This window comes from Hippocampus comes, unplaced genomic scaffold (assembly GCF_001891065.2).
Source record: "Hippocampus comes isolate QL1 unplaced genomic scaffold, H_comes_QL1_v1.1 scaffold248, whole genome shotgun sequence".
Taxonomy (NCBI): Eukaryota; Metazoa; Chordata; class Actinopteri; order Syngnathiformes; family Syngnathidae; genus Hippocampus; species Hippocampus comes.
Window position 1 is genome coordinate 1,145,842 of NW_017806277.1, and position 22,446 is coordinate 1,168,287.

A 22,446-nucleotide genomic window follows, 5' to 3' on the forward strand; every position below is an offset into this window, starting at 1 on the left:
CAAAAAAAGTTTTTTTTTAAAACTTTTTCTTTTTTTTTTTTTTTTTTTTTTAGGGGCAGGGAGTTAATTTGAGTTTTTTTAGTCTAGTCCTACACTGACCATTACACAATTTTTGTTGAGTTAGGTCTGACAGCAGTTTTTGGGCACAAAATCCAAAACTGATCTCAGTTTTGCTCCATCACATCAACTTTTCGAGCTATAGGATCCCTGTAAAATATATTAAAATAAGTGTTTACTTTGTAAATAAAACACTAAGATGGAATACTTCCAAACTTTGAAAACTAGGAAAAAACATAAAATGTAATGCAATTTACAACACCATCATGGTTATAAAGTTAAGGGAAAAGCCAGCACTAGTACGTTGTCTTAAAAATCTACTGTGCTAGCTTTACTGTTTACAGATATTGGGAGCTGCACACACCTCTCACCACACTGTCTCAATTTTAACTCCTCAAACAAGTTGCCACGTGCATGTAGCTACAGATGAGTCCAGTCGTAATAAGCCGGCGAGTCTTGCTGTAGCTAATCAGTAGAAGTTTTTGGTAAACTGTGGGGGGAAAAAAATGGACATGCTCCCAAAAAAAAAAAAATTAAAATTAAATCAGACTGTAATTTTGGAATCAGCATTTTGAGTTTTAATCATCTTAAAAATGTAACACACCAGAATGATTTTGCCCCAATTGTTCCACGGTGATTGATATACAAAATACAGTATACAGCCAAAATATTTTGAAATTGCCTCTAGCTGATTGATTGCTTTTTTTCGTCATAAAAGAAATATAGTCAAATAGGGGTGACATGTTTCTGTTCTTGATTGAAGCAAAATTGATCGTTGAGCTCATGTTTTTAAATGTTCTGTTGGAAATGTGTCTCGCTGACCGAAATAACATGCGTGCAGAATTATGTACATAAGCGAGCAGAAATGGAAATGAGGCAGCATTTGTGGCGAGCCTGCGGACGTGACGGGGATGAAGGCAAGATAGAAAAGGGCAAGGTTTTCTACTTTGTAGGCAGGAGAGCGCCACTCTGCATATGCTAATAGAAGCGTGGACAACTTCTTCCATCACGGTGAGGATTTGTCGGCTGGTGAGCGCAGCCAGATTGGATGGTGATTAGGATATAAGACAGCGCTTAAATTTACTCATGAGGTGCCATATGGGGGCAGGAATAGAGAGCCTTGCAAAAAGAAAAGCGTAGATAAGACGATGTGGCGCGACGATGAATTTTAATTTTTACTCCGACATTGAAAACAATATCCGGACGGTTGGTAAAACTGGATTATGATAATGCAGGTTTATCCTGGCGTGTAGAAGATGCTGAAATTGATTCATATGAATGTCTTTTTCACCTCCACTATTCCAGACTGTTTTTTTAATTTATAAACTAGAAAGAATTGCTGGAAATTTGTTTTCGTCAAGAAACGCACAATGATCACAGAAACAATTTGAAATAGATGTAATATTACATTTTAATTAATGGAAATGTTTTTCCGGTACAATTGTTTTTTGTTTTTTTTTTACTTAGTCATGAAAAGTGGCTTGGACAAAATATGATGATCCATTTAAAACATTGTTGAAAAATCTTTTGAGGTAATCACTAAAATCAAATAATTTCTGGACCTCATCATGACAATTCTGCACCTGTCAACAGGTATTTTGGCCCACTGGATTCTCACTCCTCGTGGGCAAACTGATCCATCTGTCTCAGGTTTGAACTCAGGTTTTGCCTTCTCCCGAATGCATGTTTGACACAGGCGATCAATCGTGCTTCACCGAAGGCCACTTCAGATGAGTCATATACAGTATATATATATATATATATATAGAGAGAGAGAGAGAGAGAGAGAGCAACGAAATTGTTGTTTTTCATGGTCGTTTGGCCAAATCCATCAATGTAAATGTAAACATTATGCCTTTGCTTCATGTCCATGCTGAAGGATCATGGTTATCCATGCAGTGAGGCGTCATTTCCTGAGGGAGAGCCATGTGTGTGGCAGCTGGGCCAGGTATCCTTAGAGACTTTTTTTTCTGTCGAATACACTCTAATGTCAAAAGCTTCAATGTCAAGTCAATGAGATGCAATTACAACAACAAAAAAATGCCTTGACAAAAATAGTGATGCTCAATTTGACATTGTCAGAGTGGTCTTCAATTGACATTTGTTATTCCATGCAGAAGACAAATATCTGCATATTGGTTTAATGTGACTTAACATGCCATATATTCTCAAGGATGTGGCAGAGACAGATGGGTATATATTTTTTTGTCTTAGCTATTCTCAAGTTTTTATATGTGTTTTGGGACTTTATTTTGCTGTATCATAGTCTTGAAACAGAACATCTAGCAAAGCTGCTGGTCGACTGGTTAGCACGTCCACCTCACAGTGGAGAGGTGTAGGGTTCGATTCCGATTCCGGCTCCGGCCTTCCTGTGTGGAGTTTGCATGGTTTCCCCGTGCCAATGTGGGTTTTCTTTGGGTACTCCGGTTTCCTCCGACATTCCAAAACAGGCATGACAGGTTAATGGAACACTGTGCTCTAAATAGTGAGAGCGCGAATGGTTGTTCATCTATGTGTGCCCTGCGATTGGCTGGCACCGTGTTCAGGGTGTCCCCCGCCTACTGCCCGAAGACAGCTGGGATAGGCTCCAGCACGCCCGCGGCCCTTGTGAGGATAAGCAGATCAGAAAATGGATGGACGGATGACAAGACTGGAATTTGTTTATAAATAACTAAATACATACATACATACATACATACATACATACATACATACATACATACATACATACATACATACATACATACATACATACATACATACACACATAAAAAATAAATACATAAAAATGCATATTGGCAAGACACAAAGCTTCTGGGGGACTGTACACTAGGTGGTAGTTTTGGTTTATTAAAACATACATTTTGTTGAGCTCAAAGACAGGATCTTATGTCATCGATTTGACTTCTGGAGTGGTCTGCAAAGTCCTCACAGAGAACGTCTGTTGACCCATCTTGACGGAAAATCCCATCAGCTCTATTTAAAAATGCAAAAACGAAGGAAACTAAGAATTATTGTCAAACATGGAGCAAAAGCAAGAGGCTTGTTTATGTTATTTCTTAATATATCATTCATGCTAATGCTGCTGTGGTGCTTTGGCGTCCTTGAGCTAAAATTCAAATTCAATTCGTTGTAAACAGACTTTCTAAATTCAACTACTGACCTGTATACATTGAATTGGTTTGTTTGTAAAGTGGTGGTTCATGACTTTTCTTTTACTGTCATTTAGGTACAAATATAGTAATTTAAATATTTGAAAAGAACTATATGAAGAGGAGATGGCAGAATGAAAGAATAAGAGATTCTATCATTGGTTTGACATGTTGAGCTGGATTGTGTTAAATCAACCATTAAGTGTGTAAATCTTTCTTGAAGCCATAGATAGATAAATAGATATTCAGTACTGTATAGGTATATACATTTTGTCTGAAACGTTTTTGGTAAGAAGAATTTTGCAAAAGTGCTCATCGATCAATGTATGGTACTTATTCTCATCGCCACATTTTCTTATATAATTGGAAGATGATGTCAAGATTATCTGTGGTCTATAATTGACGCAACAAAGCATTCATCAACAGTAACTAATTAAAGTCACCATCCATCAGTGTTCAGTCTCAAAAACTGCCTTTCTCACTCTATTAAAAAAAAAGCAAGCCATTGTGATTGGAGTTAATGCACAAGAGTGCAATGGGGGCAGTGGGGTCAGTCAAAACGTGGGGTTAAGTGCACCGATGACTCCGGGGTCACAAGAGAGGTCGCAACCCTTGACCCATCTTCAAATCCCCTCTAACCCTCTTGACATCATTACTCACGTGGCCCCCTGCCACTCACACCTGCCCAGTGCCACCAATAACGAATTCACAGGTATTTAGATTGTGTGAACTGACATACAAATAAAATGGAAGTCAAAAATCCCTTTCACATAATCCAAATCATAATGGAGGTAATCCTTTGAATCCCTTGTTGGGAAAGAATAATGTTAATGATAACCCTGGAGAATCAGCACAATTCACACCTGCCTATAGTGCTGAGACACAATATCTTAATGTCCTTCTGTCGCCTAAATCCGACCGAATCCTTGCAGTATTAATTCATGTTTGATTTAGCATGCAGAGATGTGCAGATTTTGTATAAATACCGTGCCATATGTTTCTTAAAGATTATCCATTTATACTGTCTCAAGTTGTAGTTTGTTTCTGTTTGTATTTAAATATTATGATTGGATTCATACGACACGTGCATTATTTTCACCTTCAAATCCAAATGTGAAAGATGATAACTTTGAGGCTACACTACTTGTAAATTAGAAAGGCTACGGTATATCGGATTTATGTCATTGCCACAGCGACATTTGATCTCATACATTTTTTGGGGGGGAATGCCTCTCAACAGTGTTTGTGCTCGTGTTCGGAGACGTGCTCATAAAAAATTCGAAGCACCAATATTATAGATTTACTTTCAAGACACAACGGATCAAACAAAGAGTAGAAAGTTAACTTAGTGTTTTTATGGCTGCACAAAAACACTTCTCCGGGTCCGAAGACAGATGCAAAGTGGAAAGGTGTTCTGTGGTCTGACGAGTCCAACTTTCATATTTATATTTAATCACCCATCCATTATCTGATCCGTGTATCTTGACAAGGATCGCGTGCGTGCTGGAATTGACAGATTTGGAAAATCTTTACAAATTAAAAGTTTATTTTTTAGGATTGTTTCAACTATTTTTTTTAAAAGGGGTTGGATTGGTAACAAAAAAAATGCAGTATCTCACATTTCAGTGTTGTTAAAAGTGACGAAACAATTCGAGATCAACGTGGAGTCAACAGACATGATTTGCCATCGCAAGCCATATGAAATGTCATCGTGAGCTGGATCTGGCCCTCAGCCCTCATGTTTTATACGTGTGGTTTTGAGAACAGAATATAGAGAATATGTAGAATCTAAGAACATCCATGTGTTAAAATGACCCAGCCAAAGTATACGTCCAAATAACATTCTGTCTTCAGCAAGAAAATCACTGCTCACATAAAAGCGTGGGAAGAATTGGCAACAATTTTAGTGTCAAGATGTGAAAAGCTGGGAGAGAGTAACCCAAAAGATCTCCATCTGTAATTGCAGAGAAAGGTGGCTCAACAAAGTCTTGACGCAGGGACGCCAAATGGAAACACACACCGCATTTTTTGGATTATGATTTGCCAGAAATGTTGAAAATGATGTACTCTGCCTTCTTCTTCCCACTTCACAATTATGTGCTACTTTTTGTAGGGCATGCTATGAATCATTTTTCAAGGCACTGTACGTGTGTGTGTGTGTGTGTGTGTGTGTGTGTGTGTGTGCGTGCGTGCGTGCGTGAACAAATTCACTCCACAACACATCATGGAAGCGTTGATTGACAGCAAGAGTCAGATGAGCGAGGAAGGAGCGAAGAATAGATTTTTAAACATTCTCATTGTTAACATTCTTTGTGCTGTGATATTTTTAACTTTTTTTTTTCAGAGGCTAGAAATTCTGTACACAACGAAAAGAAGAAATTGTGTTTTATATCCAGGAGAAAACCTTCACACAATGCAGTACTGTGAATTAACAACACCAAGGTAATTTAATAATTGACTGAAAAAAGTCATGGTCTGAACTTGAAAAACCCTGATTTGAAGAGGACTATAATCTCTGCATTATGCAACAAAGAATCATCACAGAGGACAGATACTGAAAGAAAGCTGAAGGACAACATTTAGTGAGAGGCACAAAGGCAGACTTCCCTGCGCCATGTGAGCGAAAAGTGAAGTGAGAGTATCTGGGTGGCCACTGAAGAAGGCACTCTGATGACATTTTCCAGACATCCTAATACATATATTAAGAGTGGCACTTTTACCCGTTGCTCACCGGCTTGATTTCCATAAAGCTATTTATTAGGCTGATTTCCCAGGCTGGGAGTAATGGGGACCGTGGTGGGATGGCTGGGTGTTGGGGCGGCAGGTTCAGGGTGGAGGGGGGGGCATTGAACGTATAAGAGGGAATGACGCCAGTGAGGCCGACTGGCAGAAGGTTAAGGCTACGTTGCTATGGAAACAGCACTGCGAGGGTTGCGGGAATGATTGGAAATAGCGGGCAGCCAATTACAGGTAGAGAAGAGATACAGAGCCAAGAGCTTAGTGGTCAGAGGTCCAGTAACTCTTGAGCTGAGGGTTCTTCCGAACAAAGGAGAGTTCATCGTGTCTGGGCACTAATGAAAGTTTAATATGACTCACACATGTGGGTGGCAAAGACCCCCCTCACCTCGCCAAGGCCCAGCGTATGCACACATTTCACATGCAATTAGTCTCATTATAACAACGTGACACGTGCACAATCACAACTGTAATCTATGTACACCCACTCACACACACCTGCCGGGGGTCTTCATTTGTACTCATTAGACCCAGAGGCCACTCGGTCATCTTTAACCAGCAGCTTCTTCTTCTTGCTCTCAGTGAGTATGAATGGGTAACAAAAATCCATCCATCCATTATCCGAGACACTTATCTGTGAAATAGAAAAAAAGAGCTTATTGTGTAAAATAAAGAAAAAAAAGCATGTTTCAGATATGAATACCATCAAAACTTCTCAAAATGCAACTACATATACTGTATTTTTTTCCAGCCTCACTACGTGAAAGCAAATACAATACCGTATTTTCCGCACGATAAGGCGCAATGAATGGCCTATTTTAAAACTATTTTCATATAGAGGGCGCACCACATTATAAGGCGCATAGAATAGAGGCTGCAATACAGTGAAACTCCTCTACAATGAAACCTACATGGGCGAAAATACTCCCAAGTGTGAAAAAATCTTCATGCATTAACCCCATTCCATTTTCCTGCCCCCCCCCCATACAACGAAAAAAAAACCCTCTGGCGTTATACGAAATCTTTTTCTCTGCTCTTGCCTCGCGATGAGATTCACTCCAATGAAGTCTAATCCAACAGCGACCTCTACTGCTTCGTTCGAAAACGGCAACAGCAACCACCACACTGGTTTACACATGCGCAATAGTCCAGGAAGTATTTGTTATTGTTAGTTTCAGACGCAGCAAGAACGTTGCATTGCTAAAATGGCTACAAAGCGGACCTATGGATGTCAAGCAGCTAAGACAAGAAGAGCTCTGATGCTGGAAGAGAGGGTAAAAGTGATCAAAATGAAAGACGGAGGAAGCAAAATAAAAGACATTATCCAAGATATTGATGTAAGTGAAAGTGAATGCTGATCGTAAATTTCGCAATTTCTTTGTGTGTTTACATCTGAGATCAAATTTGCTACAGTGAAAAACCCCCTGTTATGAAAAATTTCTTGCTGCAAACATGATTTTGTTGTAGAGGAGTTTCACTGTAGTGGCTGCGGTTGCATTATTCATCCACTAGATGGAGCTACGGTAGAGGGAATACAATACAATAAAGCTTTATTTATATTGGGCTTTCACAACCGCTGCAGCTGTGACAAAGCACTTTGCAGAACATTTGAAATACTACGGCCAAGAAAGAATATTGATCCATATATGAGACATCGGATTTTAAGGCGCACTGTCGGCTTTTTGAGAAAATTGAATGCTTTTAGGTACGCCTTATAGTGCGGAAAATATGGTACATTTACAAAAGTGCTTATAAGAAGAATACGGTAAGATTTCAGGTTCATAAACATGTTATAATTGCCGGATTTATAACACTCTTATTTGAGCACTGTGATGTGCGCATTCTTTAACATTCCGTCCTTGATGCTCAGGTTCCACCAAATTCCTACATATGCAATGTAATTCACTCACTGAAACCTGAAATGTACAGTATAACTATGTCTTAACTAATTTCTTGAGGTGAGGCAAACCAATTTACTTCAAGTGGTTGGTCAAAATTAAAATAAATAAATTTGCTTCATTACTTTCTGGGGGAAAAAAAAAAATCAGTTCAATATGAAAGTGGTGGATTTGAAACCACAATCTGTCTTTCTTGCAGTGTGTTGTAATGCAAAATTGCAGTTTAGTAATGTTGATACATTCATGAAAGTTGGAAATACTTTTTTTTTCATGTTATTTTTCAAAATGTTGGTTTATTTTTTGAGGCAGACAACTCGTCATATGACTGAAGATGTAAGAAAGTAAAACGGCTAAAAATAATGCAAACAATACTGCGGACATATTGTAGAACATACAATGACTCATTAAAATGGTTTTGTTATGTGTTTTTGTTATGTAAATTGGATTGAAGATCTTAAATAGGTACTGCTAATGTTATTCAGAGATGGACAGTTTCCTTGTAGTTAATCTACTGTAAATATGTTCTTAGTGTCATTTAAAAACATTAGATATTAGGTACTTGGAGTAGTAACAGTACTAGCAGGAGAAGAAGTAGTGAAAAGTCATTTTATTTGAATATTACATTTACACCAAAAAAACCTACTTTTTTTTTACCTATTTCTTGTTTTTTCTTAAAATCTTTTACTTGTTTATTGATGCTGCTATTGTAGACTATAATTCAAGAATTGCTCTAAGTTAATATGTTTGTACAAGTCCTGCTGGGTTAAAAAAAATATGAAAAAGTGATTCTGCTCTTTTAAGCATGCTGCGTCGTTAACCTCTGAGCTTTGCTTAAGATTTTATGATGTATGTATTTTTTATAACAGTTTTGTTAATTTGTACTTTGTATTTATGTAGTTATTCGTCTTATTCATCTTTTATTCAAAAATGTTGACCATGGATTCGTCTGAAATAAATGGCCTATCATTCAAACGGCAATTAAATTCTCACAATATACATGACATTAATAAAGCTCAGTTTTGGTTTTTAATTTTCATTGAAATGAACACTTTATAATTGAAATGAAGTTTGGAGCATCAGGATCATATTAGGTGTTTCCAAGATTTTGTTTGTTACTTATAGCATATCCTAGCTATGTGGGAGGGTTAAAATAATCAAAGCACACCTAAATTAAATGATTGTAAATGATAATTTTAACAAGTGACCTTACAACAAATTACTGCATCGTAGGTTGAATTAATGTATTTATTTATGTAATATATAAATGTTCTCTTATCTTAGAATATGAATCTTATTTGCTCATCCAAACACTTTTTGCCTTATATTTGATAAAGTAAAATGTATTAACATAATGAGAACAGCTTTTGTAAAAGACAAATTTAGCAGAGGGCCGTCTGCGAATGACCTCACCACCGCAGAAAGTGAATCCCTGGTGATTAAAGATGATCTCATAGCGTGGCATCACGTCACCTTAACCTTGGAGCTCAGCTGTGCTCACCTGGACACAAAGGGAGCACAGCAGCTGTGTGAAGACAGTGACTGAGTGGAAGAATGAAACCACGTAAGCGATGACTCACTGAAGTGTCAACAGTATCAATATAACAAAGGCCTTGTTTGTGGCTGAATGTCTGTGAAGCAAATGTTTATTTAGTTGATAAATCTAAGAAAGGAAAAAAGTGTGTGTCCTGGTCAGGATGTTATTAAATGGTATGTTTCATTTTATATCTCTGTTTGCCTTTTCAAGCCCCATTTTCTCTTATCTACCACGTACTCGAGTTTTGACAGTTGAATTGCAGTTGGGTTTTTTTTTCCTGTTCACCTTTGGGGCTCCGTACAACTCCATGTGATGCTGGAGAAAAAAAAAAAAACCAATGTATTTTCAAGTCTGTTCAATAGTTTTTTTCCTGACTAAACATAATTTCTACTTAATTCCGAAAGAATACGTGAATGTGTGACACTGAAGAGACAAAAAAACAAACGTTATTTCTCAGCAATTGAACAAAAACAGTCAAAATATAGACTCGCGTTGCGTAAAAGAGCAAGTGTGCCCTCTGGTGGAAAGTAGTGGTACATAAGTACTGTCCGTCACGAAAGCCATGTCACGAAATACTGTCTGAATGTCAATCAATTATACAATTTAGATTATTTTATTTTATTGATGTATTTTTGAATTGTATGTGTTTGTTTTATAAGTAGTAATTTAATATTATTTGTGATCTATGTCTTCCCAAAAATGAACGAGGGCAAAACTATGTATACAATTCCAATTTTTCTACCTGTCCTAATTGTAGAATTTTATTATCAGCTGTGTGAGATGTGAGATAATTATTATTATTATTATTATTATTATTATTATTATTATTATTATTATTATTGTAATGATCGCCTAATCGCCTACTTGCACTAAATTGGTCTGCTTCATGAAATAATTGCATCCGTCAGCTCAGTCATGCAGGACAAATCATTTGATTGGTGGTGATCAGCGCGAGATCCGCCTATTGGCCGCCCATTGAGTTTGATGATGGAAGACAATTACCGATAAAATTATTGTATTTCCAGAAGCAAATGGGAACAAGAGGGCCAAACAAAATTCATACATGAAATTCAAGGAATAAAGTACCCAAAAGTGAGGCATGAGAGACTATTTGGCCCCTTTACTTTAAATGCAGCCAACTCACTCCAGACGTTCCCTGATGATTTCAGAATGATGCAATTTTGGCCAAAAATGAGAAAAAAATATATATATATGTGTGTGTGTGTGTGTGTGTGTGTGTGTGTGTGTGTGTGTGTGTGTGTGTGTGTGTGTGTGTGTGCGCGCGTGCGGCGCGCACACACACACACACACACACACACACACACACACACACACACACACACACACACACACACATTTTTTTTTTTCTCATGTGCAAGCTCTGTCGGAGCCTGAAACGAAAGTAACAATTGACGTTGCAGAAGTTTGTCAGCAACAAAAAGTATTCAAGAGACGTAATTTAGAAAACGACAAATTTACTGGTCGCCGAGGCCTGAGTAGATGAAAAATGTACTTTACGAGCTAAACCACACTATTTCGGGGCAGTCTAGAGCCCCCCCAAGTTATACTTTTCATTCAAAGCATGAAAAACAATCGGTTATTTGCAAACATGTGGTTGGTTCAATTTGACAGCACATATATAAACCAACCTGCTAAAGATAAGAACATATCTCATAATTTTATGTTGTTGAAACCCGGCTAATTTCATGACTTTACCATCCGTGGCAAATTTCATGATTTATTTGTAGTGCCACCTACAATTGTAATTACGATGCCAAACTTAATGATTTATTTGAAGTGTCACCCACAATTGTAATTACGATGCCTACGGAAATAAATGACTGAAACCACAACTGCAAACGGGGCATTTAGAGATACTGAACAATAAAATATTTTGCTTTTACACAGAAACAATGGAAATGTATCAAAAGTTAATTTCACACCACCAGGGGAGTAAATTCCTTGTTTATTCTTTTGGATTTGCGCAAAGGCTGCGAAACATTCATCAATGAAAAGTTAAACGTCTCCCCAAAGACTCAACAGCTGAATATTTTTGCTCTTGGCCACTAGAGGGCGGTAGATATTGTGCTTCCTGCAACACAGCATAACATGAGCAGTCGTGTGGGCAGATGAACCTACAGTTCAAAACTGTGTCACCTACAATTGTAATTACGTTGCCTACGGAACAAAATGACTGAAACCACAACTGCAAACGAGGCATTTAGAGATACTGAACAATACAATATTTTGGTTTTACACAGAAACAATGGAAATGTATCAAAAGTTAATTTCACACCACCAGGGGAGTAAATCCTTGTTTATTCTTTTGGATTTGCGCAAAGGCTGGGAAACATTCATCAATGAAAAGTTGAACGTCTCCCCCAAGACTCGACAGCTGATGTTTTTGCTCTTGGCCACTAGAGGAAGCTAGATATATGCTTCTTGCACCACAGCACAACATGAGTAGTCGTGTGGGCAGATGAACCTACAGTTCAAAACTTAGAATGGACTGATGGTTAGTGCTGATTCTCAAATTGCCCCCAAGGTTCAAGCTGTATGATAGCTCGGTACATTTGCTTATCAGAATATTTGTTGGCTTAATACTGTTAGGTTGAATGTAGCAGATGAGAGGGCGTTACGGTTTGGGGACGCTTTCTGGCCCATCCCAGCCTCATACATACTTTCATCCATCATTCTTCCTGGCATTTGGAAACGCCCCCACCAATTTCAAATTGCTACGTGTTTGTGTGTAGACTACGTGGGGCCATTTGCTTTTGTTGAGATTTCAGATCTGAATGTCAAATGCCATCTCTGTATGCACCCTCAGTAGACATATTTCATGCGAGGTCTAAGTGAAGAGGAAGCTCATCATCAATCATTATCATGCGTTTCATTTATATTGTAATGTTCTTCTTTTTACTCTCGTTTTACGTTTTTGGGGGTGGTCATTTCTCATGGTGTGGCTTTAACATTCTCATCATTATGCATCCAAAAAGAATTACCTCACGTTTCAGCAGCCAGTTTGAAATCAGGGGGATTACAGCGCTTTCCATGATCTCTCGCGGCACACTAATTCGCCACAGCACCAATGGTTGTGGGTTGCTGTATTGGACAAAAAATACAGCAATATAATGACTAAACTGTTTGTTTGTAGAAGTATTTTGAGGACATGATATGAGGCAAGACTCCTCAATTTTGTCATTTAATGGAGGCGTCCACTAAAGATGACGTCATATGATTGCATCGCGAAACAAATGAACCAGCTCCGTGGCTAATTTACTGTCACCGGATGTCCGTTTTATGATTCATATTTTAAGTAGGATTAAATTAATGTCAAATGTAAAGACAACAACTGTTACTCAAAACAACTTTGCAGATTCACAGACGATGTAGTAGTTTTCAGGCGCCCCTCCTGCCTGTGCGGTGAGCATATTCGACTTTTGATGACGTATAGGTCAGATGTGTGCGAATGAGCGTCATACTGCTCATGCCTCACATACATTTTTATATACACATACGAAAGAGGCCCAGATCTAATTCGAAAAAAAAAAATAATCTGACCTGGAATGTGCAAAATAATTGGCAGTGAGCTGCAGTGTAACCGTAGCCTAAATGTAGAAACAGAACAGGGTGAAACTGTATAATAGAAAGAAGGCTATTCTAAGAAATGGCGTGTGTAATTAAATCCCTTCAATTGATAAATGCATTGAAGTAAGCAGTTCCACATACTAAATGACTTAAAAGTGCATCCCTGTGAAATTAATGATCTCAGGCAGGGGGTCTGTTGCAGCAAATGAAATGGTACTTGATTTGATTGCTGAATGTGGTTCTCGATGTGTTGTTACTATAAAATGAAGCGTGGCATAAAAGTTGATACAAGTGTGTTGTGTTTTGTTGAATTTATTACATGTACTGCTAACTTCTACGAACTTGCACATGCTATCTGCTGGATTTTAGATCGGATCCACAGTAGGATCTGTTTAAAGCTCATTTAAGATTTTAATTGGGAGAATGCAATTACGGAACGCTACAGCCGTTGTCAGCCATTATGCTGAGCTTTGGCGAATCACTTCACACGTTTTAATTTTACAATAGAATTATGCAAATTGAAATCTATTTATCATTGTATCTTCTCAACAGGTTGTGGTGCTGGCCATTTCTCTTCCAAATTCAATTGCAGATACCGCAATAATTATGACAAATTGTAGCTTTCCGTGGGATCGTACAGTTTATTCATGTACGATGTCAGCCTGTGAAATATGAGATCATTTGTTCACCCAAATAGTGTGCAGAAGAGTCCAAGGCCATTTCAGCTAGTGGGTTGAAGATAAATATCTTCATTATATGCATTATTTGACTTTAAGAACGTTCACAAAAATTCTAAATCTCACTCTGTGGCAGAGTATGAGCCAGTCTCATCAGATCCATCTGTGGGCGTGTCACTTTTTTTTTAACCCGATCATGCATAATGACAACCTGCAACCTGAGAACATAAGCTGTCCACTGTAGTAACCACTGTCCCTGAAAGGGTTAAATACACATCCAATGGTGGATTGGTTCAAACATTTCAACTTCATTAATGTCTCACCTCTTGCTTTGGGAGCTAGTTGACAAGTCTAGTATATACACGGCATTTATTCATTCATTCACACTCAGACCAAGTCGATGTGGCTGAGTGTGTGTCTGCATGTGTCTTATCCTCGCGCGTACGTCTCGAGTGACAAAGGAAAACGGCAATTGCAATGATTCAAGCAGGTGTTGAGCGTAGGATGCAGGATACAGGAAGTTTGTCCTGGCTTGAGACATCCTCTCCCATGTCAACATGTGTTTTTAAATCAACACCAAGCAGGAAGTCCTACATTTCAGTTTTTATTTTTCGTATGCAAATTTAACATGTTGGGCAAGTTACAACTGTAATGGGATTTTGTCTTTAAAAAAGTGTTGTGAAATAGTACAGTATTTTTGTCATTTCAGAAAGTGAAACTCATAATGTCAAACCATTTTACATAGACTGTATTATTTCAGTCCTTTGTTTCTTGATGATTATGGCTTACTGAACCCGAAGGTGCCACACCCTAATCAGCTAATTTTCTCAATCACACCTCATGCAGTGCCACAGGCTCATCCCCTCAAAGCCACAGACGGTGCATGGATTCAGTAACTCATGCAAATGGAGCGCAACCAAGTAGCAGTAGAAATTGCCATACTTGTCGGAAATCTGACCTTTGTGCTTCAAACATCTTTTTTGATTGATCTTATATTTTCACAGACCTTGAATTTCAAATTTTTTATTTGAAAGCCGTTGTCATTAAAATTAATAATAATAAAAAGAAATAAAAGCTTGAAGTATTTCACTCCATGTATAAATACATGGATATAAAATTCTAGGTTCTCTTTCTGAAATGACTGAGAAAAACAATTCAGATTTGTTATGACATTATTATTATTATTATTATCATACTCATGGGTGGCCTGGTGGGCGACTATTTAGAGCATCAGCCTCACAATGCAAAAGTGCAAGGTTTGATTCCGGCTCTGGCTTTCCTGTGTGGAGTTTGCATGTTCTCCCGGTGCATGCGTGGGTTTTCTTTGGGTACTCCGGTTTCCTCCCACATTCCCAAAACATACATGGCAGGTTGATGCAACATTCTAAATTGTCCCTTGGTGTGAGTGTGAGCGCTGATGGTTGGTCGCGTGTGTGTGCCCTGCGATTGGCTGGCAACCAGCTCAGGGTGTCCCCCACCTATGACCTGAAGTCAGCTGGGAAAGGCTCCAGCACACCCCGCGACCCTTGTGACAAAAAGCATATCAGAAAATGGATGCATGGATGGATAGATTATATTCATTTAGATGTAACAGTATGTTACAGTCAGGCGTTTGTGAAAAAAATTACTTTGGGCCTATTTATGTTTATGCTGCAAATTAAAAAAAAAAATCCTCTCAGCCCTTCGAATAGTCATCATTGGTAGTATCAAACTTCACATGGTCCATGTATTCAAAACAAACATTGCTATTGTGATGATGTTTATCTAATTAGCGTTGAGTTGCATTGACTGTGTGAACAGTGAACAAAAGTCCTGTTTTGACAGGTTCTGTGTGAAAAGGACAGGTGAAAAAAATCTTGGCTCTACCGTTACACATCTGATACACCAATTAAGTGGCAAGCCAGTGTCACTTTTTGGCATGGCAGCCAACTAGGTGAACAGAATTGCGGATGTTTAAAAATACTACCATGATGCATTTTGTCAGCCCCAAAACATGTCCAGAGATTCAGAGTTGGAATTGCAGGCCACATAAACTTTTACTCACTAGAGGCAGAATGAAAAATGTCATGGTTTGGTATGTACCTTGGTTTTAGGTTCCCAGTTCTGTTCAGTTTGGGTACAGTCAGTGAACAAAATGCAAAACACCGAGCAACACAAAATTGGATTTGAGGAAACGAAGAAAACGGACAATTTTCAAAGTCACAGTTTGGACAGTGTGAATTAAATGCGAAAGCAGGAATTTGTTTTGGCAAGCCTTTACTTGATTTTTTTTTTTTTTTTTTTTGTGGAAAAATATTAATCGGCCATCATATTGCGAAATTGGGCCCATATTATGTTCCTTCCATTTTGACTATTAGTTTTGAACAGAAAAATAGTGGTAAGTTTTCACTGGCGACAAAAAAATGACATGGATGGCGAAGACAGCCAAAGAACAAGATAAGAGTTCAACACTTGCGTCTCACAGCAAAATAGACACATAAGTAAATAAGTGATCATCACTTTAATTGACCATTTCAAACCGTATTGGATGCTTCTCACATAAATAATAATGTCAGGTGTCTGGACAGAACAAGGATTCCACAAGTGTAGACAGAGACAAATTTTGATCAAAAATATATTTATTTCAAAAAAGGCAAGACCGACAGAGTACAAACTAAGAACGCTGGTCTCACTGTGCTATCTTAGAAACCTGCCTTGGGACTACGGCTGGAAAATTAGCATTTATACTATTTATTCTTTTTTTTGATTAATGTTCACTGTCCCAATGAAATAAACAATTGCATGAATAAAATAAAATGGTCACAGAGAACCAGGAAAAGGTGAGAGCAAACCAAAAAAAAAAAAAAAAACGCAAAAGACAACGAGCAAAAAAAAACAAATTGTGCGTCAACTCAAAGCACAAGAGAATCCAATACACAAAGAACAAACACCGAGAATACCAAATAAGGAAAATACTTCAAAGAACAAAAATGCTATGAAGAAACAAGGCAAAAATGGCAAGAACGTCTCAAAAATTAGTACTTGGCGACAGCGTCATGACCAAGACAACAATCTGACAGCTAGGAGTCAGTGAAGCATGGCTTTATATAGGCAGTAGGTAATGACGCCTGAAGTGAGACAGGTGTGACTCGTTAACGCCAACTCTCCAGCTGGAGACTGAAATCCCCCCCTGCCCCACCCCCCTAAAAAAACTAAATCAAAAACAAAACAAACAAGACAGGATCATGACAAATAACAATTGTAACATGTAAATAACACCAATTCTCAAACAACGACTTATCTTAACCATTTCTACTCCCCGTAGGTCTGCAGGAAAGCAGAGACAGTCGTCTGAAATATTATCCAGGGCACAAGCTCCAGCTTTTAAATGGGGAATCTATCACGGTCAATGGTTGGAATTGAATTCAGCTAGTGGGAGGTGGGCAACTTTGTACTTGTTCGCCAGTTTAATTTCAAACTACTTGTCCTGCAAGATTGAGAAGTCATTGGTATTGATCAGCAACGAGACAAAAATGAGATTGGCCTGAAAAAAAAAAAAAAAATGTAAAAGAGGCTGCGTTCGGTTGTTTGTCTGGGTTCCGCTCGCACTCGGCAGACTTCATTAGACTGTTGTTGTTTTCATGGTCATCGAGTAATTTTTGTTCTTTCATTTTTTTTGTATATGGCTCAAATATATCATCCTCTCATAAGTTGAAGGAAACACACATTGAAGAAATACATTGACAGCTGCACATTCATGCCATTATTGAATATTTCCCCCTCACCTAAGCCACTGCCCTTCCTCTCACTTCATAGTTGTACTCATCAAACCGTGACCTTATTCTGCTAATGACTTTTGAGACCTGCAATCACAGGTAGTGCCAGTTGAGGAACCATGGACGCTGACCTTGTTCTTGTGGAGTTTGATTAGACCGAGACAAGGAAAATTAATAAGGGAAAAAGAAAGTCACAGTCTGAGTTGGCTGACTCACCGACTGATTTGAATGAGGGCTGATTTCAAGTTTCATCAAGTATCCAGTCGCGGCTCTCAGTAATTGTAATGTCGATATAGAGTGAGGATTTCACAAATTTGCTTTGACTTTGTCACAGAGGGATTTCACTCCAATTTTGACCGTTAAACCGAAAAAAAAAAAAAAAAATCAGAGCGTATGCTAAAATATGGGGTGTGTTTACACTTGTCCTACTCCAGACCAAAATAAAAAATAATGCATGATTACTTTTACAAAAGACATTTGGTTTTCATAAATTTTCCGTCCGTAATATTGGCACTGTAACACTGGGGCTGCAATTGCTTACCCTGTAAGTCAGGACTTTGAACTGAAATTTAGGTTACTATTAACAACAAAACAAAAAAGGCAGTGCAATCAGGGAATTTTTGGACATTCAAAACTGTTATTGTTATTGGCCCTACACAATTTTTTGTGGGAGAACTTTTGATCGTCTTTCGAGTTAAATGATTGGATGGTGCAGCTGTCATTTTCTGTATCTGTGTGTATTTAGTGGGGAGGTTCATTACAATTTCAAAGAAATAATAGTCGGACAAATAGTTGTTAGTGTATGGAACAGTCATCCAGCCATCCATCCTTCTTCTTTCTAAGCTATACTCAGGGCCGTGCTGAGACCAAAATTCGGTCCAGGAAACGTCGTCGACGATGGCCGTCACTTGTTGCGTCAACATGGGTGGGGCTGAGATCCGTCATGTACTGAAAAGTTGTCGTCGACACTCCATCGTGTGCCGAGATGTGGTTGGTGATGGGGTGCAGCCGTCGCGTATTGAAATGTAACCGTTGACAGAGGGGGAGAGGCAGAAATATACCGGCAGTTCGGGTAAATAAACATATTTTCCCGAAATTCCCGATGGCCACCCCGATGACCTCACAGGAGCCACCAATGTGCTAGAGCCCACTGCATGGAACAATCTACCGCCAAAATAAATAATAGAGTTATTTGCATTCAAGACAAACATACTTTGTAAACAGCAAGGAAGATAGTGACAAAATTTAAATTTTCAGTTGTGAAAATAATCGTCACCCTGCTTCTCATTATCATGAATCCAATCTTATGATTATGATGGATTACAATTTACAGCCATTTTGTATTCGTTTTGATGGTCATTAGTGGCCCCTGTTTTTTTTTTGTTTGTTTTGGGTTATCTTGGCCTGATAGGGTTGTTCAGAGAAAATTCTTCGCATGGCCATTGTCTGACTATCACGCTGCATTGGATTGAAATGAACCACAGTGCTGTAGCCAGAAATACACATGGCTCTTCAAAGGTTTATTGCAGCTTGTGGAGCCCTAAGTGCCTCAGGCCTTTCTCACCTAATAACCATCACAGAGGTCATTCCTGTTTGTTGGCAGTGCATCAGTTGCCCTGCAGAACTACCCACACAGGTTAGACACATACCTGTAAAATGAAGTCCGCTAAAGACTAGACTGTAACGGAATAAAATATACAAACAGTTTCAATGCGTTGAATGTAATTGCAATCGTTTAATATTTGTTATCGTCGCCCAATTTTTTTGAATTTAAGTAGACCTTCTGCACGTCAAACTTTTAACAACAGAATGGGAAAAACAGCTTTGCACCCAAATCAGAAGTTGCATTATAAAATGAGACAACAGAGATAAACGAAACAAGTTTACTGTTCACCACTTACTGTATACTATTTATCCTTCACATCTAAAAATAAGACACGCATATTTTAAAATATGAGATTGACATTTTTTTACTTTTATTATTTTGTTTTGTCTTTTTCAAGGTGATTGAGCTGTGGTAACGTGGCACGCTAGAACTCGCTATTGACTGGCTGCCACTGTGACTAAAATGGATTAATTCACATTCACAAATTTCATATCTGAAAGTTAAGAACTGGTGTACAGAAGTCCTTTATTTCACATGCATAGAGTCAAGGTAGTGACATACCGTATTTTCCGTACTATAAGGCGCTTCGAATTATAAGGCTGACCTTCAATGAATGGCCTGTGCTAAAACCTTTTTCATACATTGGGCACGCCAAATTATAAGGCGCACAGATAGAAGCTACAATAGTGGCTGCGGTTGCGTTATGCATCCACTAGATGGAGCTATGCTAAAGGGAATACAATACAACACACCTTTATTGCTATAACGCTTTCACAACCGTTGCAGCTGTAACATAACGGTTCACAGAACATTTAAAATACTACGTCCAAGATATCAGAATATTGATCCAGACATAAGGCGCACTGTCGGCTTTTGAGGAAATTGAAAGCTTTTAGGTGCGCATCATAGCGCGGACAATACGGCACATTGTTTTTAGTCTCTCAAAATTACATTACTCTTCCAACTTGCATTGTGCACCTGCTGAGGATATACTGTGTTGCAAACTGTATATTTCGCACCAACCACCCCCCTCCAAAAAAAAACGGTGTCGCCATTTGCCAAAATTAAAGTCGTATTTTGCATTGAACCAAATCCAAGGTCCAACTAAATTCTCGTTGAAACAAACTGCACTGAATGTGATTATGTTGAAAATAATGTGTTGATGATTGCTGTAGCTTTTGCCTCGGAGACACTTGTTAGGTATGGGGCTCGCAGATAATTTAGATTTTTTTATTTATTTTTTTGTGAAATGCTGCTTGTGTAGAACCATAATCAACTGCAGCAGCAAATAAATTGGTCAATTACTCTAATGGAAGATCTTGTTCTGGGTGGCCATAGCATGCTGGGCTCTGGAGGTGATCTTTGTGTGGGAGGATGAGAGTGGCTGAAAAAAAGTAAACACAGTCACACAAAACACACACACACACACACACACACACACACACACACACACGCACACACACGCACACAGAAATTTTGTTGACGTCTGTATTGGAAGGAGACCTCCATTCAAGCTTCAGTGAGTTCGAAGATTGTTTTTGCTTTTGCTAAGTTTTCAGGTTGTGGTGCAATTTTGGATGGAGAGCAAAATGTTCCAATCTCACTGGAGAGGGCAAATGAGAGATAGACGAATTGCAGTCTACATTTGTGCATTTCTCATCAAAAAACGTGTACATTTGGAAGAAATTGTCCAAATCCTAATCTGCTCTTTGTGGTTAAACCAGGAATTGTTATTTTGCCCTTACACTGAAACCCTTTCTTTTTTGCAATGGTTTAAAAAAAAAAAACACATACACGTTTATTGATGTCATGTACAATATGCCTATAAAGTATTACATTTAAGGTTGTACTGTGAGACCTAAATCAAATTAAAGGTCTTCATACAAACTGAAGTTGAAGATGGACTTAAATCATTTTTAGCTCAAGCCTGATAGCCTCAAGATTTTTGAGCACTTAACCAATGACAAAAATATCACGTGTTCTTAATGCTCTATTGCAGGCGTGCCCAACCTATTTTGACCGAAGATTTACTTTTTGATCAACCAACCTCCCGTGATCGATCCGTTACCGCGCACACTTATACACGCATGCCATGATGAGCAACAGCCATAACGGCCCCTAAGATAAACGAAACAGAAAAATAAAGTAGGCACAGGAATTGATGAGTTTGTGAAAAGGATTTTCTGCCTACCTTAGTGGGAGACCTGATGCGGAGGCATGCGTCGCACCTTTGCAGCCCGTTAACTCTCGTAGCTCACGCGTACCGTTTCAAAATGCTTCTCTTGGCCCTCCAGATTGCCATTCTTTGCGAGTGCCATGGGTGAAATGTACTGTCAGAGTTTTTCTCGGACAAAGTTAAAGAAATGACACGGCACACAGGGAAAATTGTCTTCAAGATCGGCGGGAGGGATCTCTGAGGACGAACGACGGTTGTTGCCCCAGTAATCACACTTGAGCTCCCTTCCCGCCAATTCGGACTTTTATTGTAACATAAAAGAAAAACACTGCCCCTGATATTTGCATACCGCGCCCCCGGTCCGGACCCTCGGTAGTGATTGGTTACCTTGGTTTAAGCTTTGAACCACCGGTACGTTGACGCCATTCTGTCTGGTCTTCGCTGAATCAACATGTTGCAGACTTTGCGGACGACGAATGTCGCCTGGGCGCGACGGGTGTTCTCAAATCGTCTTTTGTTGTTCAACCGCTGTTCCGGAATTATTCATTCCCCCTTGTGACCGAGTCTAGCCTTCTCTCCTCTGTTCGCCCCTCTGCATTGACGTGCTAATTGTGGACTTCAACAGCCCTCCGCCCAAATGGCCGGCGCCTTTCTGCACAGGCATTTGGGGGTGCTGGATACGCACCCAAACGTTTAGACGTGCCCAAATTAAATGAAACTTTAAACATGATACAATTTTGCTCATAGATTCCTCTAACATGTACACGAAACGAACTTTGACTGATAATAAAAATAATAATAATAATAATAAAAGCTATATCGCAACAGCTCTGATCGCAAGCTGCAATTGCAGACTGCTGAGCGCTAACAACTTCCGGTGATGCAGGTCACGCGCCCCCGTCGGTCAAAGGAGACCTGCTTTTTTTTTTTTTTTTTTTACTTTTAGTCAAAGTGAGACTGATAGGATGATTAGAGTGCAATGTGCATCAACACAAAAATATACTCACCGGCCACGTTATTAGGTACACCATGCTAGTAACGGTTTGGACCCCCTTTTGCCTTCAGAACTGCCTCAATTCGTCGTGGCATAGATTCAACAAGGTGCTGGAAGCATTCCTCAGAGAGTTTGGTCCATATTGACATGATGGCATCACACAGTTGGCGCAGATTTGTCGGCTGCACATCCACGATGCGAATCTCCCGTTCCACCACATCCCAAAGATGCTCCATTGGATTGAGATCTGGGGACTGTGGAGGGCCGTTTAGT

The 22,446-nt window shown here is 38.9% G+C and overlaps 1 protein-coding gene and 1 long non-coding RNA gene across 5 annotated transcripts in view; one reads left to right on the forward strand and one right to left on the reverse strand.

Annotated features, from left to right (window-relative positions):
• Positions 1–22,446, forward strand: part of robo3 (roundabout, axon guidance receptor, homolog 3 (Drosophila)) — a 161,092-nt gene that overhangs the window by 7,801 nt on the left and 130,845 nt on the right. The window lies entirely within an intron of this gene.
• Positions 1,609–21,517, reverse strand: LOC109507977 (uncharacterized). Its single transcript, XR_002166576.1, has 3 exons — positions 21,335–21,517; positions 11,949–11,953; positions 1,609–1,619 (listed from the first exon to the last, which is right to left on the reverse strand). It is a non-coding gene; the product is annotated as an uncharacterized LOC109507977 (long non-coding RNA).